The sequence below is a fragment of the Schistocerca nitens genome, chromosome 2 (genome assembly GCF_023898315.1).
Source record: "Schistocerca nitens isolate TAMUIC-IGC-003100 chromosome 2, iqSchNite1.1, whole genome shotgun sequence".
Taxonomy (NCBI): domain Eukaryota; kingdom Metazoa; phylum Arthropoda; class Insecta; order Orthoptera; family Acrididae; genus Schistocerca; species Schistocerca nitens.
In genome coordinates, this window is record NC_064615.1 from 667,478,653 (window position 1) to 667,503,013 (window position 24,361).

Genomic DNA, 24,361 nt, shown 5'->3' on the forward strand with positions numbered 1-24,361 from the left:
ACTAATGAGGAAGTAGTGAATAGGATTGAGGAGAGGAGAAGTTTGTGGCACAGCTTGACCAGAAGAAGGGATCGGTTGGTAGGACATGTTCTGAGGCATCAAGGGATCACAAGTTTAGCATTGGAGGGCAGCGTGGAGGGTAAAAATCGTAGAGGGAGACCAAGAGATGAATACACTAAGCAGATTCAGAAGGATGTAAGTTGCAATAGGTACTGGGAGATGAAGAAGCTTGCACAGGATAGAGTAGCATGGAGAGCTGCATCAAACCAGTCTCAGGACTGAAGACCACAACAACAACAACAACAATGCATCACGAAGCAAATACCGTTCGCACTGGCGGAATGTTACGTGATACCACGTACTTATACGTTTGTGTCTATTACAGCGCCATCTGTCACAATTTGAAAAAAGTGGTCCAACTAAAACATTCATATTTCTCTACGTACTACACGAATATTTAATAAAAAAATGGGGGTTCCTATTTTAAAAAAACGCAGTTATCCGTTTGACCTATGGCAGCGTCATCTAGCGGGCCAAGCATAGCGCCATATAGTTCCCCCTTCAAGCTAGACGAGTTTCGTTCTTTGTAGTTTTTGCGTTTGATGCTTATTTCATGAGATATTTGGCCCGGTCACTATCAATGGACCATCCTGTATATACAGGCTCGAACAGGTTATTCTGAACGCTTCTGGCATTAAAAATAAATTTCTGCTTTCTGCATTACAGAGCGTCAGGCAGTCAACAGCTGTGAATTTTACAACACATCTTTTGCAGCAGATCATTCTGTCGGGGATTCTAGCACACCGGTTCGGATCTCATCACAGTACCATTCGCATGCTGTATTTACCAGAGCGACAGTAAATTTTGTAATTTAAAAGTGCAGTGGCGGGATTATTCGGCGCTGGTCCTTGGTGGCCGTGGCTCACTTTTGCAGCGCTTCATCTGCCGGTTGGCAGGAGCCGTTATCGCCGGCTTAGAGCGGTGCAGTACGGCGCGCTGCGGTGTATTCGTTTCCGGCGCGCGGAATGTGGCCCAGAGGAGCCGTCTCGGCGTCGATTCACCGCCTCCCGCCGGGACGTGTCTGCCCTACAATGCACCAGCCGTCGTTACAGCTGTGACGTCACGCCGCGCAACCCGATTGGCGGAAATGGGCCACTGCTTGCCTCATCTGCATTCCTCGGCGTCCAGTCGGATAATTGTCGAGCTTAGTTTGGAATCGAGCTGTAGAAATAGCTGCAGTCAGCGGGCCTTTCGCTATTCCGTCCGCAGCTAAAACTTTAAATACTAGAAAGATCCGTGTTAACGCATCGAATAAGTAATCCATTTATCCCAGTAGTATTACAAACTTACTGATAATGTTTTCAGATCTAACTCAAAAACGCTATCGTAAACTGGCGTCATAGAGAGCGGCATTCCCACACTGTTCCTAGGTACAGTTTAGTAGGCCTTATATGTTGTTCTCGGATTACGTAAGGATTGTATTTTTTGACGTTTTCACCGCATAGCAACCACGGAAACAGACGGTCGATAAAAGGCAACAGTAGAACTTCACTTAATCTACAGTGTCGGGGATGTCTTTGCAAAATCATATTGTTTTGTTTTGTATGTAATTGACGTTCTGATGTAGTATTCTTTATTTTATTGAACCGGACAGCAATACCAAGCTTAACTTGTACAGTTACTGGTTTCAGCTATAATATACACTTATCGTCAGATCTACAGGCAAGAAAATTAAACAACACAAGGTCAGCCTATTATTTTATTTAATGCAACCACATTTTCAGCTACTACAGTACATATATTAAGAATAAAATTCAGTCGTCAGTTGCAAATACATTTTTATTCCGCTTCACCGGTTCTGACAAATTAGTTTATTGTCTTTAGATGCTTCGTGACAGCTTGATATATACACAGATGTATTTCAGTTACTATAGGTTGTCAGTCTGTATTTAGTGATGATAACAGAGATTACAAATATTATTCCCTCCTCAACACATTGCTTATACTTTTAGAAAGTTGTTTTCCATTAGAACATTATAGACATGAACTAGCACTGAGAGGCAGCCTGAGTATCTGACTGGGGTACAACGATGTCATGTAAAGCAAGATGGGAATTAAATCAAAATGTTAGAAGCTACAGTAGGCCATGAAAAACAGTACTAAAAGGTGATTAGATTAGTGATAAGATTTTTAGTTGCAATTTAAGTTGCTACTGTTTAATTGCTTGTTTCGTTAATATTTATGGAAAAGCGTTACTTTGAATGGCACATTGATCAGTGAGTTTATATTTATGATGAAAGGTTGAAAGACATTAATTTTATAACTCAAATGTGTTCAGATCCATTTAGCAAAGTAACTTCTGTTTAATGTTATCTCCTGTTTTTGAATTTTGCACTTGACTGTATGGGACATACCTTCAAGGTGTTCTGAAGAAAATAAATTAATAAGAAGTAAGCTGGGCGTTGAATACAGACATATCTAATGTCTCGTCAACATCAGTGTCACTTGTGTTGGAGAATAAGATTAAGTTAGAAAAGGACGAGAAAGGATATAGGAAGTAAACTATTCAAAGGAACCATACCAGATGTCGTGCGATATTGAGACGTGGCAGTGGCAGTGGCAGTGATATGCTTCTTCGCTGACTATTTCCGAAAGATAATGTTACTTAATACAATACGTCGAGTGCAGTAATACCTTGCGGCGGAACGTATGCTAAATATATGCTTCCTTTTTTACAATTTATTGGTGCTACCGCATCTAAATCCGTCTCTTGGATCACGTGTTTTGTAAATTTTGAGTATCGCAGCAGAAACTGGGGAGGTGTGCAGCAGCCATGTTCGACCATTGTCGCGCTGGTTGGCATGCTGTGGCCAAGGAAGACGCGAGTCAACCAGGAGATGTGGAAGCGAGGGCCCATAGAGAAACAAAAGCAAGGCATCCGGAATGTTCTGGAAGCTTAGCGCAGAAATATCTTCTCAAAAGTAAAAAAAAAGTAAGACGCAGACTGGGAAGACTCCTGTTAGCAAGAGTTGCATAGACTCTGTAGTGGACTGTTAAGGCAGCCAGTCCACAGTGAAGTAGCCGAAAAGGCACGCGTCAACTCACGCCGTCTGGCGTTAAGTCTGGAACAGGATTCGTAATGAATGTGATAAAGAAAAGAACGTAGCTACTAGAACACTTAACTTTTATATTGTCCTTTGGTATACAGCATTCTGGATGATACAAGGGAGACTCTATCTTGAGGTACATGCAACGTTACAAATGGTTAATGGCGCCTTGCTAGGTTGTAGCCATTAACTTAGCTGAAGGCTATTCTATCTGTCTCTCGGCAAATGAGAGAAAGGCTTCGTCAGCGTAGTCGCTAGCAACGTCGTCGTACAACTGGGGCGAGTGCTAGTCAGTCTCTCGAGACCTGCCTTGTGGTGGCGCTCGGTCTGCGATCCTGACAGTGGCGACACGCGGGTCCGACATGTACTAATGGACCGCGGCCGATTTAAGCTACCACCTAGCAAGTGTGGTGTCTGGCGGTGACACCACAGACTCCTTCCTGGCCCTGAAGGGTGGGAGAAAGAAATTAGTCTCGTCGTACTAACGCGTTTAGCAGTAGACAGAGCGATCGGAAGTTGTTACAAGAAGGATTCTGAGAGAGTTTACGTGTGACGTACAAGTGTGGAGATTTCAAATATCAAAATTAAGTGTATTGGGAGAAGTGACATGACTGACGTCATAGTCAGCCAAAAATTTACGAATGGGTTCGCATCCCCTTGCTCACTACAGATCGAGAGTGGTGTTCACTGAGGACATACCTGAAGCGGATGCAATAGGTTTTTTGGTACTCGATCTGACGTTTTCGAAATATAAATATGAACCCCCCACGTAGGAAGTGACTTCAGCTGGTGTTTAAGAGTTATATTTTTGACTGTGACATATTTATCCTTGATTTAAAGCTGTTACTGATCTACATAGCTTAACTGGAGGGCATAGGGCCTTAACATTTAATCTACCAGAGGCCTTGGGTAATTGTTTAGTTGCCAACCAACCTATTAAACACCCATTTCTGTAGTTCACAGACTGCGTCATGTAACCACAGGTAGCGCGCAGCGTCAGAACGTTCGGACGGTGTTAGGCAGGTGGGATTTAACAAGTTGCACTCTCGCTTATTCGCACCGAATGGACGAAGCTGACAGGTAGATTCGCTATAGCGCCAGTTATCATGCTTCTGTTATTCCATAAATTACGACTGCAGATAGCTTGTTCTAGAAAGACGTTAATGTGTCTGTTCTTTTCAGCTATCTGTTAAAATATATGGGAAAATATTCATGCATAAGGTAAAACGATTAACAAAGTGTTTTCGGAAAGCTCGGGAATCTAGTGCTGGAAACAGCGCTTGATTTAGAGCTCACACATAGGATTGCCAAGATCTGTGTCAGTATTTGCCACTGTAAATATCTAGTTATATCCGATATCTTAAGTTTCCACCAAAGTATTAAATGGTAGAAGGTGTATGAAAAATGAATCCGTTGTTGAACGATAGGAAAAAAGGTAACAAGTGGGGAAATTTCCTTTGTTTGTCAGTGCGATTAAAATGTTTAATGTTACTGGTTACCAAAGTACGTATGACCCCTTATCCAGCAACCGATACAAAGTAATTATGTAGCAGGAAAATTAATGATGGTGTGACGGAGTTCGCGAAAACCGGCCACAGAATATGGTGATACATCCGACAGACCTTTCTTTTACAATTAACATTGCGTTGTAACTGAATCTTTCATTGCTATATATCTGAACTGGGCTGACAGGTTTTAGTTACCGCAGGCTAGTATAAATTTGATTTATTTCTCCGTATGGTGAAGTTTATATAAGGTAATGAGGCGCAGCGGATGTAGTTTTTGAAGGACAATAAACCCATTGTTTATCTTCGTGCTGCCTTTATATTTCAGTCAGTGAGAGTGAACTAACAATAAAAGTTTGTTTCCAACATTTAAGTATGCTTATTGATATAAAATTGTGAAATGAAAAATCACACTTGACATGTACAATCGAGAGCCGTTATTTATTCTTGGAGGTTGTTCAACTGTCCAGACACACTCCGCGCAATGACAAAGTATTATCAGTATGCTAGCAAATGAAAGTACAGTGAGCTGTTAAAAATAGTTTTTTCAGGTTATTTTTAATCATACCTCTTAAAAAAGCGTTGGTTCACAGAAGCTGAATTGTACAGAGAGAATTAAACATCAGCACAACATTAGCGCAAAGTATATTTCATTGCGATGGATTGCCCCAGACGGCTTTCTGGGTAGGGGACTGCTAAGTGGGAGGTGACCATAAGAAAAAAAAGATGAATAACCAACAAAAGAATAAATGATATAACGGGAGTAGTATTCGTTATGAATAAGAAGGCAGGGCAGAGAGTGTGTAACTGTGGACGACATCCATATAATCCCCAAAGAACGATAATAGCGACAGAATAAAAAAAAACAATGAAATCGGCAACGAAACGAAATTATTCTGATCTTCGGCTCAATCCGATTAATACAGAGGTGAAAAGCGTCACTGTTGGTCATACCTGATGTACGATGAGTTAGTTCGCCCTCGGGTAGCATGGATGGGACCAGCTATTCCTGATTTCTCGCAAGGGAAAGGAAGTTAAAAAGCCCAAGTTACTGACTGTTTCTAAGACAAAAATAGTTTTAAAGTTTTAATTTGACTTGCTAGATGGATTACGTGCAGGATATAATTAGAGCAGTTAGTCCCACATGAGTTTGATGTTGGTACATAAGATACCTCGAATCTATCTGCTGTTATCGTCCATTATTATTCGTATTGCTTACCTGGAGTTGCACCCTTGGTCTAGGGTTAGCGTATGTCTCCGTAATCAAAAGGTTCTTAGTTCTGGATTCGAAACCCGCCACAGCATAACTTGTGAAGAATAATAAACAATGGCAGCAGAAGACTTCAAGCATAAGAAGTCAACCTCATTCTGCCAAGGGCCTTGGCAAAGAGGGCGGAGTAGCAGACAGTGGTTCAGGGCACTCTTGGGGTGGGAAACTGCCCCTAAAAATGGAGGAATCAGCAATTATCAATGACATGAGGATATAGAGGGCAATGGAATTCTTTGCATTAAAGGCAAGTAATGTGTATCAATAGGACATGTTGCCTGTAATTGAAACAGTCTTCATGATGATCTCTCCATTGCCAAAATATTCCGAAATAGTGCCCCAGTCGGCTTTCTGGGTAGGGCACTGCTAAGTGGGAGGTGACCGTGAGAAAAAAAGATGAATAACCAACAAAAGCATAAATGATATAACGGGAGTAGTATTCGTTATGAATAAGAAGGCAGGGCAGAGAGTGTGTAACTGTGAACTGTTCGGTGACAGGGTTGTTCTCATAAGAATCGACAGCAAACCAACGCCGACGTCGCAAGCTGTAGATGAAGAGAAAGCGAAAGAAGGAAAATGGAAATGGAATTGAGTGTTAGGCGTCATTGGTCGGAAGGCCCCTGACGGGGCAGGTCCGGCCGCCTTGGTGCAGGTCTTATTACATTCGACGACACACTTGGCGACCTGCGGCCGGTTGGGGATGAAATGATGATGAAGGCATTACAACACCCAGTCCCTGAGCGGAGAAAGTACCCGACCCAGCCGGAAATCGACCCCGGGCCTCTTAGGACGGCAGTCCGTCACACTGACCATTCAGCAATTTTTTTTTAGAATGCACGACGGGTACTTTTTTTCCATTTCGTTCGGTATTGTTCGTTGCGTTTGGTCTGGGCGGATGTCACAAGACATCCGTTGAAGTTGAGCGTTGATTCCTTTACTCAGTTTTTTTTATTACAGAGGACGAGTAGCCCTCTGACCGAACACGCTGAGCCACCGTGCCGGCGCTATCGGGGCGGACAGAGAAAGAAGTGAGGATATTCAACAGATAATGGAGTACGCAAAAGGAGGTGAAAATCTAATAATCGTGGGGTACTGATATGCGGTTGTAGGGGAAGGAGTAGAAGGAATGATTACGGGAGAGTATGGGCTTGGAATGAGAGAGAAGAAAGCCTAGTTGAGTTTTGAAATAAAGTTCAGCTGGTAATAGCGAATACTCTGTTCAAGAATCATAAGAGGAGGAGTATACTTGGAAGCGGCTTGGAGATACGGGAAGATTTCAGTTACTTTACAATTTACATGATGGTCAGACAGGGATTCCGAAATCAGGTACTGGATTAAAAGGTGTACCCAGGAGCAGATATAGATTCAGATCACGATGTAGTAGTGATGAAGAGTAGGCTGAAGTTCAAAGGATTAGTCAGGAGGAAACAATACGCAAAGAAGTGGGATACGGAGGTACTAATAACGAGATACGCTTGAAGTTCTGTAAGGCAATAGATACTGCAATAAGAAATAGCTAATAGACAATACACTTGAAGAGTACTGGACATCTCTAAAAAGGGCCATCACAGAAATCGGGAGGAAAGACGTAAATACAAAGAAGGGAGAAGCCATGGATAACAGACGACACTTCGGTTGATAGACGAAAGAAAGAATTATAAAAATGTTCTAGGAAATTCCGGAAAACAGAAATACATTCCAAGTTAAGACGAAATGGTTGCATGAAAAATGTAAAGAACTCGAAAAAGAAATTGCTGTCGGAAGGACTGCCTCAGCATACAGGAAAGTACAAACCACCTTCGGTGAAATTAAAATCAAGTTTGATAACATTAAGAGTGCAAGGGGAATTCCATTGTTAAATGCAGAAGAGAGAGTGGATAGGTGGAAAGACTACAATGAAGGTCTCCATGAGAGGGAAGGTTTATCTGACGGGTTAGAAGAAGAAACAAGAGTCGATTTAGAATGGATAGTGGATCCAGTACTATAATCAGAATTTAAAAGAGCTTTGAAAGACTCAAGATCGGATAAGGCAGGAAGGATATACAACATTGTCAGAATTTCTAAAATCATTGTGGGACTTGGCAACAAAACGAACTATTCACGTTGGAATGCAGAATGTATGAGACTTGTCATATACCATCAGACTCTCGGAAGAATATCATCCACAGAATTCTGAAAAGAGCAAGAGCCAAAAACAACGAGAATTATCGCACAGTCAGGTTAACAGCTGACGCATCCAAGTTGCTGACAAGAATAATATACAGAAGAATGGAAAAGAAAATTGAGGATGTGTTTGATGACGATCAGTTCGGATTTAGGAAAGGTAAAGGAACTAAAGGGGCAAGTCTGACGTTGCGGTTAATAATGGAAGCAAGACCAAATAAAAATAAAAATACGTTCATAGAATTTGTCGACTACGGAAAATCGTTCGATAATGTCAAATATTGAACAATGTTCAAAATTCTGAGGAAGATAGACGTAAGCTCTAGGGAGCGACGAGTAATATGTAACATGAACAAAAGCCAAAAGGGAATAATGAGTGGAAGACCGGGAACTAAGTGATTAGATTAAAAAGGGTGTAAGACGTGAGATGTAGTCTTTCGCCCCTAGTATTCAATCTATACATCGACGAAGCAGTGATGGAAATAAAATAAAGGTTCAGGAGTGGAATTAAAATTCAAGGCGAAAGGATGTCAATGATACGATGATGGAAGCGATGAAGAGGATGATCAGTCTAATGAATACAGAATATGGCTTGAGAGTAAAACGAGGAAAGTACGAAAGTAATGAGAAGTAGGAGAAATGAGAACAGCGCGTCACTTGACATCAGAATTGATGATCATGAAGTACCGGGTGATCAAAAAGTCAGTATAAAGTTGAAAACCAAATAAACCACGGAATAATGAGGATAGAGAGGTACAAATTGACACACATGACTGGAATGACATGGGGTTTTAATTAGAACAAAAAAAAGCAACAAAGTTCACAAAATGTCCGACAGATGGCGCTGGACAGCAAAACGTCAGTGACTGCGCATGACAATCGTGTATAAAAGGAGCTGTAATGAGAGAGAGAATCAGATGCGCCAGCGGTCGCAGCTTGTTGACGTTACCTGAAAAGGCGCTTTTATTGAAGCTTTATTATCAGAATGGAGAATGTTCTAGTTCAGCGTTACGATCCTATCGCCATAGGAAGGGGATTGGAATGGGTAAAGGTCCATTGACAAATGCAGCTGTGGCGAGAATGATTTCGTAGTTCAGGCCACGGATTGTTTAGACGATAGACCCCAGGCCGACCGAGAACAAGGCGTAATGCTGCTGAGACAGTTCAGGAAGAAATAGACTGTAGCGGGTTCGTCTATGCACGGAGAAGTCAGCGCTCGTGCAGTCGCACGTCGCACCGGCATTCCATACACTACTGTTTGGTTGGCACTTAGGCGTGCCCTCCGATGCTATCCGTACAAAATCCATCGGTATCATGAATTGTTACCTGGCGATTTAGAGAAGCGGAGGGCATTTGCGGTGTGAGCGTTTCAAAAGATGGCGGAAGATGACGATTGGTTGAGTAACGTGTTGTGGACCGACGAAGCTCATTTCACGCTCCGAAGGTCTGTCATCGCCCAAAACTGCAGAATTTGGGCTACCGAAAATCCCACAACTGTCATGGAAACTCCATTACATGACGAGAAAGTCACGGTATGGGTTGGATTTACCACATCTACCGTTATCGGGCCTTTTTTCTTCGAGGAAATGCGTGATTCTGGTTTTGCAACTGCTACCGTGACGGGTGAGAGGTACGCCGATATGTTACAAAATCGCATCATCGCCAGTCTGGCTGATAAACACCTGCTGGAACGTACGATGTTTACGCAGGTTGGCGCTCCACCCCATATTGCTAGACGCGTGAAAGATCCCTTGCGCGCGTCGTTTGCTGATGATCGTGTGGTCAGCCGCCACTTTCGTCATGCTTGGCCTCCCAGGTCACCAGACCTCAGTTCGTGCGATTATTGGCTTTGGGGTTACCTGAAGTCGCAAGTGTATCGTGATCGACCGACGTCTCTAGGGATGCTGAAAGACAACATCCGACGCCAATGCCTCACCATAACTCCGGACATGCTTTACAGTGCTGTTCACAACATTATTCCTTGACCACAGCTACTGTTGAGGAATGATGGTGGACATTTGAGCATTTCCTGTAAAGAACATCATCTTTGCTTTGTCTTACTGTGTTATGCCAATTATTGCTATTGTGATCAGATGAAGCGTCATCTGTCGGACATTTTTTGAACTTATGTATTTTTTTGGTTCTAATAAAACCCCATGTCATTCCAAGCATGTGTGTCAATTTGTACCTCCTTATCTTCATTATTCCGTGATTTATTGAGTTTTCAAATTTATACTGACTTTTTGATCACCCGGTATATGAAGTTACGGAATTATTCTACTTATGCAGCGAAATAACCTATGACGGACGGAGGAAGAACACCAATGCAGGCTAGCACTTACAAAAATGGCATCCTAGCGAAGAGAACTCTTCCAGTATCACACTTAGGCATTAATTTGAGGAAAAACATTTTGAGAATGTACGTTTGCAGCACAGCATTATATTGTAGTGTAACATGGTCAGTGGGAAAACCGGAACAAAAGAGAATCGAAGCAACTGAGATATTCTGCCACAAGAAAAGCTTGCATGGTCATTTTACATTTTCTGACTGGTCTTATGAGGCCCACCACGAATTCCTCTCCTGTGCCAATCTCTTCATATCAGAGTAGCACTTGCAAACGAACATCTTCAATTATTTGCTGGATTTATTCAAATCCATGTCTTCCTCTCTAGTTTTTACCCTCTATAGCTCCCTCTACTACCGTGGAAGTTGTTTACTTATGTCTTAACAGATGTCCTACCACCCTATCCCTTCTTCTTATCACTGTTTTCCAAATATTCCTTTCTTCGCCGATTTTGTGAAGGAACTTCTCATTTCTTACCTTATCAGTCCACGTAATTTCCAAAATTCTCCTGTAGCACCACATCCCAAATGCTTCGATTCTCTTGTGTTTCTGTTTTCCCATAGTCCATGTTTCGCCATCATACAAAGTTGTGCTTCAAACGGACATTCGTAGAAACTTCTTCCTTAAATTAATTCCTACATCTTACGCCAGTAGACTTATTTTGGCCAGGAATACCCTTTTTGCTAGAGCTAATTATCTTTGTATATCCTTGTTGCTCCGTCCATCTCGAGTTATTTTGCTGCCTAGGTAGCAGAATTCCTTAACTTCGTCTACCTCGTGATCTCCAATTCTCATGTTAAGTTTCTCGGTATTCTCATTTCTGCAGCTTCTCATTACTTTCGTCTTTCTTCGTTTTTCTATCAGTCCATCTTCCGTACTCATTACACAGTTCATTCCATTCAAAACTTAACGCAATTCTTCGTCGCTTTTCCTGACGATAGCAATGTCATCAATGGATTTTATTACTGATATCCTTTCAGTCTGTGTTTTAGTCCCACTCTTCAACCTTTCCTTTACTTCCATCACTGCTTCTTCATTGTATAGATTGAACAGTACGGGTGAAACACTACATCCCTGTCTTCACATCCTTTTTAATCTGATCACTTCGTTCTTGGTCTTCCAGTCTTATTGTTCCCTCTTTGTTCTTATACATATTGTATAGCATTCGTCTTTCCCTATATCTTACTCCTATTTTTCTGAGAATTTCGAACATCTTGCACCATTTGATATGATGCAACACTTTTTCCAAGGCGGCAAATCCTATGAACATGTCTTGATTTTTCTTCAGTTGTACTTCCATTGTCAACCGCAATGCTAGAACAGCGTCTCTGGTACCTTAACCTTTCCTAAAGCCAAACTGATCATCACCTAACAGGTTCTCAATTTTGTTTCCCATTCTTCTGTGTATCATTCTTGTCAGCAACTTGTATGCATCAGCTATTAAGCTGATCGTGCGACAAGTATCGCACCGTCGGAATTTTGTGGATGACGATTTTCGTAACGTTTGATGGTATACCGACAATCTTGTTCATTCTACACACCAACGTGAGCAGTCGTTATTTGTCACTTCCCCAATATTTTAGTATTATGTCTGAAATGTTTTCTATCCCTTCTGTTTTATTTGATTTTAAGTTGTCTGAAGCTCTTTCAAATTCCAGTTCCAATATTGTATCCCCTATCTCTTCCCTATTGACTCCTGTTTTTTCTTCCATTTTGTCATCAGAGAAGTCCTCCCTCTCATAGAGACCATCAATGTGTTATTTCTTGCTATCGGCTCTGTACTCTGCATTTAACAGGGGAATTCCCGTTATCGCCATTACTCTTAACTTCACGAAAGGCTGTTTTGACTTTTCTATAGCCTGCTTCAGTCCTTTCGACAATCATTCCTCTTCCGATTTCTTCCCATTTTTTCATCCAGCCATTTCGACTTAGCTTCCCTTCACTTCCTGTTTATTTCATGCCTAAGCGACATTAAGAAACAAGTACACAAAAATTTTATAACTGAATATCTAGGTGTCTTACCATGTGCACAGATCTTGGTGTCTCCCAGAAAACTTCCGTAGTAGACACTCTTCAACCAGGTTCTTAATTTTCACAAAAATACCACAGTCGTAAGTTGGAGCATTTTTGAACCCTTATTTTTGCAGATGGGCACCACGCCTTCCACTTAACGAACGGAACTGATTCAGAGCTGACCATAGATTTCTCAGAAGACGAAATCCATTCACACGTTTAGAAATATCTGCAATAAGGCGAGAATTTGCCGGAGGAAATTGCTGCCAAAGCTCCTTCCATTCTAGGCATAGCACCCGTGCGAGTACACAGTATCGATAACCCAGGTCAACAGTGATTTTGTTGCCACTTAACTGACAATGAATTTAGGGTAACTTTATTTCCCTGAATTCGAATATGACACTCGTTTTGCTAGATTGGCTCTATTGTGGTAACGTACAATATGAAGATAAACTAACAAACAAAAATTCAGAATATTAATTGGCATACAGTGTGTACATAGTCTAATGAAAATTAAAAAAAAAACATTGAAAAGGATCACAAAAATGCAGTTTCGTTGTTGATTCAGCATGTAATAGAAGAATAAAGGAAAACACAGACAGTCTTTTAAAAACATTACAATTAGCTTATGAAAAAACTCCGCCTGTGTGATTTTCTCTTGTGGTGATGGTCAGGACAGTCACTCTGAAGATTTCAACGGTAGTGTGCCATCATGTGCTTGTCCCATCTACCTTGATATCGTTTTACCGTCACCTGAAAATCTCGATGGAATCTTTCACCTTGATCCTTGCTGTAGTCACCAAGATTGTCCGGAAATCTATCATGATGGCTGTGGATGCAGCGAATCTTAATGCTCATATTAGCCCCCAAGGTTTTGAAGTTTCTGAGCATGTTTGTTAGCAGTGACTCATAATTATGTGCTTTGTGGTTACCCAAGAAATTCTAGACAAAAAGACAAAACTGCTCCTTGCAGATACGTCAATGCAATTCATCACTTTAAAAATTCTAAATCATGTATAAGCTTCGGAATTTGGGGACCATCAAATAAACCAGTTTTTAATTTTTCATTACTGAGTCCAGGGAACGATTTGCATATATATTTGAAACAGTTACTATTTTTGTCAAATGATTTCATAAATTACTTCATTAGACCAAGTGGTGGAAGAATGATTTGGTCCCTGTCAACTAATGGTTCTTTTAGGATATTAGCTGCCCCTATAGTAAAGCTATCTCTTGGCGGCCATGAAACCTTTTCCCAGTGATCATGCTTTGTTCTGCTATCCCACATGTAAATAAACCTGTCCAAGCAAAGAGGTAGTCATTTTTAAATCAACACAGCTAGGCCATGGTGTTGGCTGTAACGAAGTTTCTGGAGAATCATCTGCATATTTTCGTATTCCTCATGAAGTTTCGTCGAGTGGCTAGTTGGAGTGGAGGTATAGCAATTACCATTTTGCAGCAACATACATATGAGGCTTCTGGTTGAGCAATCGATAAAACCCCTCATCTTGAGGTTGATAATTTAGTAGTCCCACTTTTAGTAGTAAACCAGGGATGTCACTGCAGTGAACAAGTGCGTCATCTTGATTGATGTGTGGAAGTAGATCTTCCTCTCATGTCCGGTAAGCTGTGATTTTAGTTCCTGGTTGTATACATTCTTCTCATTTAGTCTACATGGCAAGAGATCAGAAGACTGTTTAGAAAGCCTGAGGTCTCTTATCAAATCGTTAAGCTCTTGCAGACTGAAGAGCTGATTTCTTGTGGAACTTCCTTCGTATTCACATTCACTACTACTAGTGTTCAAGTCCTGCAAATCACAATCATCTGAAGGAGGTAGTTTTCGCAGAGTTGTGAACACGGGTACAGGAATGTCGTCGCTATGTGGCACAGTTCACCTTGCTGATTCTAAATGGGGATATTCCCCCTTGTGATTCTTGTAGCGATTGAAACCTTTCACATTGACAATGCAAGAATAACAGTCATTATGGTGGTTTTTTGGCTCTCGCCACACCATTGTCATTCCAGAGTTTAAACCCCTTCGTTTACCATTAGAACACAGTCGTAAAAACTCTACACAGCTTTTGCAAACTTTATGAGGAGCCCAATGTTTATCTTGGTCTCGCAGTTTAATCCCAAAATACTCAATATAGGCCTGTTTCATATAGTCAGTAATGTTCTTCCGTTGTTCTTGCAGAATGTATTCTCAACAAATGTGGCAGAACACATCAGGAGAGTTGAAACTATCTCTACACGAAGAACTCATGTTTAATCATGAAAAGAATAAAATAAAGAAATTATTTTTGCAAAAATATGTTATTAAAAATATCAAAAGGTGGAACTAATAAGAAATATATATTACAATATGCTCTGTAACTTATATTTAACTAACAATAATCTAATAACTAATCGTGAGATTCCTTCTTCTCGATAAACTAGACGAGAAATTCTTTACAAACGAAAACTTTTAACAGCTGTAACACAAATCGCGTCCTCTCAAACGCTCGTTCTAGCTCGTCTGCCCCTATGAGCACAAACAAGTGTGACCAATTCACTCTCCTTGAAGATGTCACAAACAAGAGGGTGTCTCAAATTACTACCACGTCCCATAATCTCACATTATCCTCTTTAACGTGTAATACACTCCTGGAAATGGAAAAAAGAACACATTGACACCGGTGTGTCAGACCCACCATACTTGCTCCGGACACTGCGAGAGGGCTGTACAAGCAATGATCACACGCACGGCACAGCGGACACACCAGGAACCGCGGTGTTGGCCGTCGAATGGCGCTAGCTGCGCAGCATTTGTGCACCGCCGCCGTCAGTGTCAGCCAGTTTGCCGTGGCATACGGAGCTCCATCGCACTCTTTAACACTGGTAGCATGCCGCGACAGCGTGGACGTGAACCGTATGTGCAGTTGACGGACTTTGAGCGAGGGCGTATAGTGGGCATGCGGGAGGCCGGGTGGACGTACCGCCGAATTGCTCAACACGTGGGGCGTGAGGTCTCCACAGTACATCGATGTTGTCGCCAGTGGTCGGCGGAAGGTGCACGTGCCCGTCGACCTGGGACCGGACCGCAGCGACGCACGGATGCACGCCAAGACGGTAGGATCCTACGCAGTGCCGTAGGGGACCGCACCGCCACTTCCCAGCAAATTAGGGACACTGTTGCTCCTGGGGTATCGGCGAGGACCATTCGCAACCGTCTCCATGAAGCTGGGCTACGGTCCCGCACACCGTTAGGCCGTCTTCCGCTCACGCCCCAACATCGTGCAGCCCGCCTCCAGTGGTGTCGCGACAGGCGTGAATGGAGGGACGAATGGAGACGTGTCGTCTTCAGCGATGAGAGTCGCTTCTGCCTTGGTGCCAATGATGGTCGTATGCGTGTTTGGCGCCGTGCAGGTGAGCGCCACAATCAGGACTGCATACGACCGAGGCACACAGGGCCAACACCCGGCATCATGGTGTGGGGAGCGATCTCCTACACTGGCCGTACACCACTGGTGATCGTCGAGGGGACACTGAATAGTGCACGGTACATCCAAACCGTCATCGAACCCATCGTTCTACCATTCCTAGACCGGCAAGGGAACTTGCTGTTCCAACAGGACAATGCACGTCCGCATGTATCCCGTGCCACCCAACGTGCTCTAGAAGGTGTAAGTCAACTACCCTGGCCAGCAAGATCTCCGGATCTGTCCCCCATTGAGCATGTTTTGGACTGGATGAAGCGTCGTCTCACGCGGTCTGCACGTCCAGCACGAACGCTGGTCCAACTGAGGCGCCAGGTGGAAATGGCATGGCAAGCCGTTCCACAGGACTACATCCAGCATCTCTACGATCGTCTCCATGGGAGAATAGCAGCCTGCATTGCTGCGAAAGGTGGATATACACTGTACTAGTGCCGACATTGTGCATGCTCTGTTGCCCGTGTCTATGTGCCTGTGGTTCTGTCAGTGTGATCATGTGATGTATCTGACCCCAGGAATGTGTCAATAAAGTTTCCCCTTCCTGGGACAATGAATTCACGGTGTTCTTATTTCAATTTCCAGGAGTGTATATAACACATTATATTTGTACATACGCAATCACAGAATATAAAATTAACAGGCATACAGAATTATGGATTCACAGCCGATTTACTGATAATTTAACGATTAAACGCTATACGTCAGAGATGGCCTGTATCTAAGAAACTAGAGCCAATTGGGGACCGGCCGGTGTGGCTGAGCGGTTCTCGGCGCTTCAGTCTAGAACCGCGCGACCGCTACGGCCGCAGGTTCGAATCCTGCCTCGGGAAAGGATGTGTGTAATGTACTTAGGTTGGTTAGTTTCAAGTAGTTCTAAGTTCTAGAGGACTGATCACCTCAGATGTTAAGTCCCATAGTGCTCAGAGCCATTTTGAACCAATTGGGGAAATTCGTTTTCAGATTCAAATTCATCATGCCAAATGTACCCAGTACACGTTCAAATATTCCTGGCCACAAGATTTTTTTTTCTTTTTTTGTAGAGCTGTGTAATAAGTGTATCTTGGCCAGACTCGTTCAAAAAATGTTGAAATGTTTGTGAAATCTTATGCGACTTAACTGCTAAGGTCATCAGTCCCTAAGTTTACACACTACTTAACCGAAATTATCCTATGGACAAACGCACACACCCATGCCCGAGGGAGGACTCGAACCTCCGCCGGAATCAGCCGCACAGTCCATGACTGCAGCTCCAGAGTCGTGAGTACGTGTTTACCTTTCTCGGCTAGAGGGGCAATCTGCGTATGCCGACTTAAAGGGAATGTGCTGGAGGAGACAAAGGCAGTGTCTCCGCTCATGGATTAGATGTATATTCTGCTATATAGCTTTCTGTTGTGGCAGAGCGGGAGGCTTCTACTTGGAGCCTTCTTTTCTGGTGCGTTTCCTGCAGTTCTGGCCTTGCTGTCAATTTCGAGAAGCGCATTAACAAGGAAGTGTGCCCAAGTGGATTAACAGTGGCACACACACCGACGGTAGTGAAATCGTTATTATAGTACAGTCAAAGGCGAATATTATTTTGGAGAGATTCTTATGTTAAACATCGGCCTTTCGGATCTCACAAGAGACTGGCATTGAACTTATAGCTGCGGACATTTTGTGTTTGTGTGCACCAATGTCATTTATTCCGAGTAGTAACCCGCACTGATATTCCTCACATGATAAGGGTTGAATACCGTTTCTTTTCTTATTATTACCTTAGTTCTGGAGCCTTATTTTAATATAAATATTTTTTTGGAACAATGTTGATTTCGGAAGTGCCAAAGCAGAATATGATTTATAGCAACCGTAAATCTCTTTGTTTATATTCTTGGTAATATTATAAGCTTCAGAGTATTATCGAAGTATGTTTGTGCAGCTCCTATGTTTGGTGTCTATATCTGATCTGTCTTTAAATTGATATTTCAACGTAGAAATGTTGTTTTTAACTCTGTTATTTTCTGTCTGTTATAGTAATCTGCTATTTGGTACTACTATTCCTAGACGCGAGTGGTCTTGTCATGTCAGCACCAGTGATCAAGACGTATACTTTATTTATTGTTTTAAGGAAGTACTAATAATTAAACGGCTACTTAAAGGTTTTATTGTTTAATATTCTCATTGATATTTGAGGTAAAGACTATTAATGGATTCAGAAAGCTGAATGATACACTTGTTATGAAATTCTTGGTTATTTCTTATTTTCTACTACTGAATTGAGTAATGCTCTTTGATTGTGAAATGTGGAAATGTGTTTGCAAAAAAAATATATTTGTCATTTGGTAAAAGAATAAGTTACATTTTCTAAGTGGTTCTTAAATGTAAGGCCTCGGCCCAAAATGATCCCCAATTATTTTGGGTATGGATTATATTCCTGAGAAACATATTCGAAAACCGCATTTGATTTGCCATTCGTCTCACGTATGTTAAAATGGTAAGCTTTTATCTCTGTTTTAAATGAATTTGTCTTGTGTCTGCAGTTAGTGAGGTAATCATTCATTATGTTTATCTCTGTTTTATAAAGCTCCTTCGCACTCATCCATCTTTCCTGCTTGATAAGTTCGTGCTAGTTCGCCAGCAAAACGGATCTCTTCATCATTATTGTTACGCACTCACCGGTATGGAGATTAAAAGCATTTGCGATAGCATAGAGCACTGTAGTGCTGTAGGCCACCATTCAGTCTTCTTCATTCGCAACCTTTGCTTCAGGGTGCACCAGGAATCGCCAGGTGTTAACCAGGCTATGCAAAAGATTAATCAGGAGTTTGCATGATACGATTTCTATAAATGACTTCTGATCATTGCCTTGATCGTTATATCTGGTGTAGAAAGGTGACAGTTTTTTCTCAAGCCGGGTAGGATAGCTAGTAGTGGAACGGCAACCACATTCTTCATATACACCAAAAGATGAAGCAGGATGGCATCTGACAGGGTGATCTTGGAGGTCACGGCAAAAAAGCTCCGTTATCCGATCCTTTGCGATCAATCCAGCGCTTAGATGCAAAGTCACTTAAGCAACCCTATACGGATTTCTGCCATTCACGAGGCTGCAGCGGAAGATCCTTTTTTTTTCGTAAACATTCTCCCACGGTCACGGAGTGCGCCAGTGACGGGCCCAGTAGTTAAGAGTTTGTCACTATTATTTTATAGAGACGGAGCACAGGTGTGGAGTGGGAATGGATGACGAAGGAAAACGGCCGTACCCTTTTCAAAGGAACGATCCCGGCATTTGGCTTAAGCGATTTAGAGAATCCCGATGCTAACCGTTGGACCAAATCGTGCGATAGTTATATTGGAATAGGGCAATTCTTCCATATGCTTTAAAGACTGTTCAAGACATTTTAGCACACTTATCTTATTTCTTGTATGGTTTGTCCAAGTCTGTTATTTCAGAACGCATCTGCTAAAATATTTGTGCATTCCGCATCGTACTGAATCGTAGCAGTGGAACATGCGTACAGTTGTTGTGTATGGTTCTGTTAGTGTGCGAATCTCCGTGCTTGTACTGTAGAAGACAGTTACGTAGTATCTGCTAAATTTCGGTACAAAAAATATTCGGTTCAGGACCAGAGTAACAAGTCCTCCACACATCAGTATTATGGTCTATACAACGTATGAAAATAAGATAAGAGCTTCAAACTCATCTAGATGGCCTAATATATGAGTTGGTTATGAAGGTGTTGAGTATTTGAAAGGCGTATGACATTGTAAAGCAAAACATATAGAAAATGAGTTTTCATTTTCTCATTACATTTAACACGAAAGGGTTACTGGGCTCATCATAACCAAAACACAAATGTAACCCTACAGATGTTAGAGCAATGGCTCTCTAGCTTCTCTCAGAATTAGCTCATATACTGTTTTACATTTATGAATGGGCAAGTAGAGCTCATAAAAAAGATCATTGTTTTCTAAACGTTTATAACATACTAACACGAACTTTGTTCGGTGTAGAATAATTACCTCAACCAGTAACAATAGGTAGTTCTATATAACGATGGGTTTCGGGCATGTGCTCGTCTTCAAGTGATTTACATTCATTTACATGTTTCCACATTCACTGTTGGATTTCAATATAACTGGAGTATTCATATCATTTCCACTTTACATCTATTTCGATTTTTCACAAGTTAACTGTTACATTATTCACCATAGTAATTACTAGAACTTAAGATGTTAGTAAACACTTTGGAAATTGTGAGTGCATGTCCTTCTGCAGATAGTAACACGTAAAGTGCCACTAATGTGTCAAAGGGATAATATGGAAGGTCCAATACTTACAATGGTGACTAATATAACAGTTAACTTGGGAAAATCGAAATGTGTGTGTGTGAAAATCGAGATAAATGTAACGTGGAAATGATACGCATATTGCAGCTATGTTGAACTCCATCACTGAATATGGAGAAATGTAAACGAGTGTAAAGGACTTGATGATGGGGATAAGCCCGAGATAGGTCGTGAATTAAAATAACCATCTCTTGTGACTGGTAGCGATTGTTATTATAATCCTACAAAGGAATAGTCACGGAGTTCAACTGCATCTATTATGGAAAACATCCACATAGATTTTTTTTTAAATGTCTACGCGCAGTTTCTATCTTCAGAATACCAGCCGTAGATGAGAAACATTCAGTGATATAACTATGTTGTCGAAAAGACTAGAAGTTACAGTGTTACATTTTATTTCAGATATTGGCTTTTCTGTTGCTCTTAAGCTCCGCCTCTGTTAAGGATGGAGTGGATCGCCTTCATTGGAGTTGGCTGATTGGTAGTACACTTCCGCTGAATGCTGTCGGCGCCGCAACTTGAACAACACGAAACTTCTGTCCTTGCTGGAAGACTTAAGCGTTTCATTTTCTGAGCCGTTTGAAGTTCTTCCAGGCGTCTGTGCGACCTGCTTTTCGAAATTACTGGAGGGCGCGTACCATCTACGAACTAAAATTCCACTCTCTTAAAGATTGCCGACAAACAACTATTGGTAACACAACCGGATATGGAGGAAGATTCTGATAGCCTCTGGCCTTTTAATTCATGGCTACCAGCACGCATAAACATTGTAGTCTATGATATCTTCTTAGGCCGCGACTATACGGGCGAAAACTCTACAGATCGGAAACCGCGTGATTGCCCGTAGCCACGAAGAGGTTGCGGACATAGTGCGCAAAGCAATCAGCGATATTGTTTTAGCTGAATCCTCTGTGTAAACTGCTTTAAGCGGGGCAAAGATCCTCTAGCCTCTCAAATTATTTTTTCGGAAAACTGCCTACGTAATGTACATGAAACTGAAAACCACAGTTTGGGATTCTCACTTTTCCAACGCTACGCCTTATTACTCATGTGATTTTAAAGAAACTGATATATTAAAAAGTCAACTATTTCGCGTCTTATGGATTTACATGAGCTTGATAGTCAACGGGGCATTTATTCATTATTGGGGTTTCGAAATGAGACACACATGTTATTTTACTGGAAGAATTTGCAATGTAAAACATAGTCACTGGACGATATTCGTTTGGTTAATTTTAGATCACTCCATACAAAATATAATGAGCGTGCTGGAATTATTTTTTCAGATAGAATGAAAGTCATATCTCTCCAGTCTGCAGATCACAGATTTTATGGTGGAGGCGTCTCGTTGCTCACATAGACGCCACTAGAAGCAGTGTTGAGTGTATGATACTCTTTCATAGAAAGTTTGTCAAATGATTTAATATCACCATAAATGATTACCTTATATGTGCTTATTTTTAATTTTGTGGAGGTGGCGGAATGTTTAGTAGGTCAAGCGCCATATTTACTCACAGAATGCCCCAAAAAGTATGCCAGATTTACATTACGCGCCATTTTCCTTACGATCGGTTGAAAGCTTTTACTGTTGTTTGGTTGTCATCTAGATTGTGGCTAGTGAAAATGGATCGCTTTATCATCAAATAACGTGCTGTCATCGTGGTGACTTAATGTAAATTTGCTCAGAGACACTTTGCAAATTGCAAACATTTTTCGGTCGGCGAAAGGTGCCCCTATACATCGACAGTTCGGTGAGAAATTTGAGAGTATAAGGAAATTGTTTTAAGTCACCAGTTCGACGTCGTACCGGCTGGTGTTTTCAAAATGTTGCCTTAGTAAATGAAAGTGAAGCCCAAAGTCCTCAAACCTTATTGTCCGTCAAACACAAGAATTAATTATTTCCAAGAACACCTTGAAGCAAACTCCGTCAAGGGATCCTTACCTAATCTCTTAAAAAGCTCAACTAACGCAACAACTATTGCCAACCGAAAATTTACTCGTGAAGGTCATGGATTAAATGCTGCTAGTGACGGCCGATAGCGCTGCCGCCTTTGCCGCGCGGTTCACGTTCTGCAGTGGGCTATGCGTGTGGCAAGTGGCGACTTCCCACTGCTACGTACTGTCCTTCGCTTTTACTATGAAATGTTCTGAAAAGCTCATTTGTGGAAGTCCTCGAACTATCATAAAGATGAAGCTTTCGGGAAAGAGTTAACGATATTCCCTAAACGTATCATGAAATTAGATGAATTCATTTAATATTTTCATCTCTGAAAATGACGCTTACTTATAGGTTTAAAGGAGAAAAGTGACAACTTTTCCCCCTCACCATTGCCTTCGTATTAATATCCACTTACAGTCGAAACAGGGCAATGCATTAGCAAAGTACCATCACTCTACACATGTTAAATTTATTCATCGGTGTGAAGAAATGAAACACATCTTTACTCCTTTCACAATGCATTTCTGTAAAGCAGAGATATCTCTGGGACCTGTCTTCAGGGCCAGCGTTAGTGGGGGATATGCAGGGTAAAAGTACCCTGGAACCTGCCCCTCGAAGGGGATCTGCTGGTCGGGGTACTTTACTAAATAGAACTCAAACGCAGGTTTTGAAATCTGTACCTATGATTTTGGGTAAAAGGTCTGAATGGCGGTGGATCTCACTCACTACGAGACAGTTGCTGTTATTTTAATGCATAATACTGGGGCTCTTGATATACATACATCGACACTGTACAGCAAAAAAAAATTTCATTACATATGTACAAACATTTTTTATTTATGGAAGTATTCTAATATCCATTAGTTGATATCGCATTTTAATGGACGTGTAAGTTTCAGTCAAGTTTCAAAAGAAAATCTTCAAATAAAACATTGTATTATCCCTGCACGCCCTATCGGAAACGAGATCATCTTCACGGATACCTGCCGTCGGTCCGTTTGCTATGCAATTGTCAGGATTACAACGACGGTTGAATCTGCTTTTAACTTTGATTGCAGAGGCACATGTTGAAATAAAGACCATTCAGAAGTCTGAAATAATTTCAATATGTGTTCATGTTTTCAGTTTCGTGCAAAGTATTAGCTGCAATAAACATACGTAACGTCGTGCTTCAATCAAGGGAAGATACAATGGATGTTTACAGTGCCAATTTTAAGATTCTAGGGCAAGAATTAAATAAGTTTGGAATCAAATGGGATTCCATTTACGCAGAAAGTTGTACGATAGTAGAAAATATTGGAATATAACCTGATTTAAATGTAAGGATTCGCGGAGTAGACAACCGGAAAGGCAAACCAACATGCTTTGTGGATGAAGCAACCTGAATCCAGTGGACAGTTTTAACCTAATACGAGGGGTCTTCAATATAACTCAACACTTTTTTTGAAAGCTGGTCTGTTTCGTTCAAGATTCCAGTACGCCAAATTATTACCTATTCTTTTAGCTACAAAAACCTATTTTTCAACGTAACCTACGTTCAACGCGATGGCCTTATTCCATCTTATTGGGAGAGCCTTATGCCCGCATCGTACCACTCTACTGGTCACAGCCTTAGAAAACGTCTTTCTGCGTCAATAACCTCTTCGTCATCCACATTTTGCTTTCCGCAGATTGCATCCTTCATTGGGCTACGCAGATGGTAGTCTGAATGTGCAAGGTCCGGGCTGTAGGGTGGATGAACAAGAATAGTCCAATGAAGTTTTGTGAACTCCTCTCGAGTGCGCAGACTTATGGGGGTCCTTGCGTTGTCATGGAAAAGGAGAAGTTTGTTTGCATTTTTGCGGTGGTTAACACGCTGAATTTGTATCTTCAATTTCCTGACGGCAACACAATACACTTGCTAGTTGATCGTTCCTCCATAAGGTAAGACATAAAACAATAATCCCTTCAGAGTCCCAGAAGACCGTCACTACGACTTTATCGGCTGAGGGTGTGGCTTTGAACTTTTTCTTTGGAGGAGAGGTAGTGTGCCATTATTCTATGTATTACCGTTTTGTTTCCGGTTCTAAGTGTTGAACCCATGCCTCTAACTATGTTCGACAAAAAATTGTCACGATTAGCCTCGTAACGCGCAAACAATTCGGCACAGATGGTGCTTCGTTGCCTTTATGGTCTTCTGCTAGGCGGCGAAGAACTAAGCGGACACTCACCACTGAATACCCCATC